This window comes from Rhyacophila brunnea, unplaced genomic scaffold, assembly GCF_057557595.1.
Source record: "Rhyacophila brunnea isolate RB1 unplaced genomic scaffold, BYU_Rbru_1.0 scaffold_32, whole genome shotgun sequence".
NCBI lineage: Eukaryota > Metazoa > Arthropoda > Insecta > Trichoptera > Rhyacophilidae > Rhyacophila > Rhyacophila brunnea.
Genome location: NW_028232985.1, coordinates 2,218,456 through 2,223,990, shown reverse-complemented (window position 1 = coordinate 2,223,990; position 5,535 = coordinate 2,218,456).

The window sequence follows — 5,535 nt, the reverse complement described above, 5'->3', positions numbered from 1 at the left end:
TAGTTTTGTTACATCGTATTCTACAAAAGACTTGGGTTCTATATAGCTTAAATAATAAGGTTTTTGATAGATTATAAGCAGAAATCCTAGATTTCTTATGGTCAAAGTAATCATGTGATTATTATAAGCTTTTAATCTATTGCGAGAATCCGTAATACAAAAATAAATTTTTGGTTTTAAATGTAAAGCTGGATATCAATTATCAATAAATTATTGTAAATTTATTTAGCTATTTACAATTGATTTTGAACGATTTTATATGAATTCATTGTTATATAAAAATGAAAAAAAGGAAAATAATTGCATAGTATTATTATCGGTATTAACCACTTGAATAGATCCTCGCTACGGATAAAATCGTTATCAAATCAACCCGATTTTCGCTTTAATTAATTGCGTTCAAGAATCGAGTTGATTTTTTTTAATACGACAATTAAGTTTTTGTTATAAGCCGAAGGCTTCCTTTACTGTAGGTTAGAAAAACCTTTTTTGCAGTATATCTTGCTGCTAACGGTAATACTTATTAGTTTGTGGTAATTATCAATTTTTTCGCATGAGAAGAATTCAAGCCCGGAATAAAATTAATATAAAATTCACGGCTGATTACAACATTTAACCATCCCACACATTAAATATACCATTATGAAAAATTATTATTAACACTAGATGCTAAAAAAACAGGAAAAAAGCAAATAATCTTTGTTTCAAGCCAGATTAGTGCATTTAAAATAAAATTTGTATATCTGAAATTTTTCAAGGAAGAAGGGTGAATTAAAGGCATCTAATGACGTTTAAAAGAGTAGACTTAAGTTATACAAAAAATGAATAAGAAATGACTACATATTCACACAAAAGGCATCTATTGCTTAATTACGAAATTTAACAACAACTTGTGCCACGTTTTGGTTGTAACGCGGATAAAAATTGCATTAAAATGGAAATTTTTATTAAACAGAAAATTTGCCCCAGTTTAAATATTTATGTACATGATAGTTTGTATTGTTTAAGATATCGTTACCCACGTTTAAAACTTTTGTTTCAAGGGGAATCTAATTAGTGACTTATAGATTCAAAAACTATGCGATCCAAAAATTATATTAGAATGCTCAATTAAAGGTAAAATTTCGAAATTAGGAAATCTGTTATTTATAGCAAGGTGCGTTTAACTTTTTCTAATGCAGTCTTTTGATTTTTTATGTTCGATATTTTAGATATATATAGCTTTCTAATAATCTGTTAGTACAATCACGTTCATATCTATCATTTATTCGTGATTCTTTAAATTTATACATAAACACAGAAGAAACATAGTTAAAAGACATTTCTATTATCATTATAAAAAAGCACAGAAAAACTTTATCTGATTATTCATAAATACCAAAATTTCGTAGATGAGATTTCAGTTTTTTTATAATTACTGTTTCGATTAATTATTATGTATTCAAAATTTTTCGGGTTGTGATTTATTAGAATCATAAGTTTATTTATTTTTTTACATTTTCTTGATATTTTAAACAAAGCTTGCCTGTAAATAGGTATTTTTTTCTAATTGCAAATTTTCGCCATAAATTTAATTATCGAGCTTATTCGTTTTTTGAGCTATACAATATTAATTTTTTGTGCATTGTAGATTTTATATCAAAAAATTTCTATTATTTCGAACTCGCCCGAATTACGTGAATTGTCGAGGAGTAGATATTATAGATTGTGTGTTTTTATTATTTTCCTTGCTCAATATGTCCTTTCAAATATATATATGTTTTATATTTTATTAAGAGCTACATTAGAAAGTTTTAATGTGTAAAGTACATATATTTTATAATCATCTATAGTTACAGGCTTTATTTTTTGATTTTAATGATAGAAAAAGATTTTACTATCGTTTTTATCACAATTTTTTTTATTTCTTTAAATTTTATGTCTTAAACATTAAAAAACCTTTAAGTGTAATAATTAGGTTTTTATGTCTAATTACATTTTAGATAAGATAACATTATATCATATCCGAGTTTTTGGTGTAAAATAGCTTAATAGTGATTTATAATGCTGCAATTAACCCATGAAAACATTTTCATATTCGATATAAAAACAAATTTTCATTCATTATTATTTAACCCTATATACGACATCTAAAATATTGAAAAGATTGTTTTGTGGCAGAAACGCCAGAAAAATCAATGTTTAAAAAAGATAAAGCTTTACAAAAAAACAATCAACTTATCCGTTAAATTCCAATAACAAACATGTATCTTAAACAAACTAATGACAAAAATTTTTTTTTAAGATTACCCACATAAGAGGTTGCAATACAAATTCACCTTTAAATTTGAGAAGACTTTGGTATAATAGCAATATCCAATAAAATTCTTATCCAGTTTGTATTCGTATGTTCATTTTGTTACTTAGGATCCAGCTTTTTATGTAAACGCCTTTCCTAAAGTGTCTATTTTGTTTTGTTCTTTTTAAGGAGACCTTTATGCAGAATCTTAATCAAAAAAACCGAATCAAATGACTATATATCATATCCATTATAAATAAGAAGATATTTCTAAATATGTGTTAAACAAACACAAATAATATCCAAAATAAACTATAAATGTAATAATACACACAAGAAAGCCTAGTTTAGTAACTTTTGGTAAAATAAATAACATATTGCGCTGTTTAAATCATAGATTTTTATTCTATTTAGAATACTCTGGCTATTCATGTTCTTTTTTATTTTTATTGTTAAAATTATAAAACTCATAAAATATATCGAATTCTTAATATAGCTTTGAGTTCATTCTAAAATGCATAGAATTTAGGTAAAGAACAATTGAAATAAGTTAGAGCTTTTATTAGTTGCTGTATTCATCAAATAATTGCTACCCTCATATAATTGTAAATATTTTATATGTATTTGAACATTTTATTATTCTAGTTGCTTAATATCATAAAATTAAATATCTCTTTTTTAAATCTAATTAAAAATGATTTATAGGATACAGTAGTGTATCAAATAATAAAAAATAGTACTATCTACTATTTTACGCGCACTTTTTTAGTTATTAGCGTAATACTCGTATTCTCACGTAGTTTAACAATTTTTTTACTACATTTTAAAGAACTGTGTGTGAATTATGTAATTTTCTCTTGAAAAATCGATATAATTAAAACTATAATTCTCCAGAACCCACATAAATAGTTAAATTAAATAAAATTTAATAAAATTCCCAAAAAACCGCTATTTATGGCAACAGGTAAAAAAGCCACAGACACTTCTGTTCCATAGCCTAAAGTAAGCAGACAATTATTTTCAACCAGTTGTATTTCCTCTCTTTTATAAATTATTTTATGTAAAGAAATGGTTCATGGGCACACCATTGGCAGTATGTAATTTTTATGCAGACTTGGCGATTTGCGAATGTAAATCTTGTATTTTACTTTCCCTAAAGGCTCATTTTCTTCTCTTAATGTAATTTCGTTTTTTAACTTATTCCGGCTAATTATTTATTATTAGCCAGTTAAATGAGCATAATATTAGCAATGGACGTCCTTAATTTTATTATTTAACCACGAGTTTTCAATTATTTATGTTGTCAGCTATAATATAAAAAGGTTTATTCTATACCTTAATAATTTAAAGACTGATGTTAATTTTTAATAATTTATTTAATTTCTAGATAGTTATCTCATCAATAATATTTTATTACAATTGAGGGATTCGACTATGAACAGGAATCGAATAGTACAAAGATATATATCTAAACTGATTTAAATGTGATAGATTCTATAATTAAGATGAATAATGTTCGTTAATTGCCAAAAAAATACAGTGGCTGATCATACACTTGTATAAATCGCAAAGAGTATCACCTAAAGTTTACATCATTTAATCAATGGAAAGCGCAACAATCCTAAAAAGTCTATCGAAAAATGGCAAATTTTTGATACTAATATATAATATATCTTAATCGTGACAACTATATGTTTTAAAGTTTGTGGTGCAATGTAATATTGCGCGCTGAATTAATACAAAATGATAAAATCATCAACCGCGATTAAAACAAGCCATCTTGTCAGAATATATATATGTGTATAATGGAAGCAAAAGTAATAGGTCAAAGATTTCCTTATGAGTTTTAAATAGATAAATATTCAAATTACTCTATAAAAATATCTATTAACCTAGCACACCTTTATATTTGCGTACTAATATCCCTAATATCAACAAAAAACCGGCATTCAATGGTTCCGCTAACAAGACCTATAGAGTAAAATATTAGAATCAACAAAATACTATCCATCTTCGTAGGAAATATTAAAACAGGTTCGTACCCTCGGTATATGGCAATGTTTTATAAGCATGTTCTAGCACACATGGCTATAAATGTCACATAAAGCTCGGAATACAAAACAATGACAAGCATGAATAACTGAATAATAAAAAAAGATTGTTCTGCTATTTTTTAACTCACAACAAATTGCAATTCTTATATAGTTGTCATTTTCTATAAATAGCAAATGAGTCTAAAAATAGATAGATCTGCATTTTATGACGAAAAACGAAAATAAATTACGCAAACGATCATAAATAAAAATGATCTTAGCTGTTTTCAGTATTTATATCCCGACCAAAATACTTAAAGTATGTACGTAGCATCAAAAATTACTATGGTTGTCTAAATCTGTATAAAAAATGGCATAAAAGTCAGCACCTGAAATATCAAATTTACGCTATCACGCAAGAAGAAAACAAGAAAAAGCGAATGAATCAACATAGATTGCTTATAATATAAAAAAAAGAAAAGTTGAAGAATAAGAAAAGACAAATTACGATGAAAGTTTTGAGCTGCATAAAATAGTCCATAATAAGGATTGAATTTGTTACGTGTAACTAAATTATTTACGATAAAAGTTTTGAGCTGCATAAAACAGTCCATAATAAGGAAAGAATTTGTTTCGTAATACTAAATTAATTACGATAAGACATGCTATTAGAATTTTAATAGGGCAATATGCTAAGTGAAAATAAAAAACTGAATTCTAATAAGAAGTTAACAGAAGACAATTCTATAGACTATAACAGAAACGGTACCAACTTGGAATTAATGATGACAAAAGAGTATAAGTGATTTTTGTTAAAAAGTAAAAAAACGCAACAGGGATCATGCATATTATAGGATATCTGATATAGCTTCAAAGAATATACTTGAAACTACCTTTATCATATATATACAGAATTCTATGATATGTTGAACTTTATATCGTACTGAAAAGCTGCTAGATACAACGGAATATATGATTATTTTTTTATAAAAAATAGTAAGTCTATATGCAACATTATACGAGATAGTAAAAAATATATGCCCGACAAAATATAAAGAAAAGGAAGCGTTCTGGTCGAGATAAACACGCTTGATATCAAAAAAATGGCTATAAATGTATCTAAATTTAGATCCATAAAATGTATGTCAAACTATCAACTAAGGCAGTGACAATATTTCTGCAAAGTGACGTAGAAAATAAAAGTCTGTTATAAAAAAACAACGC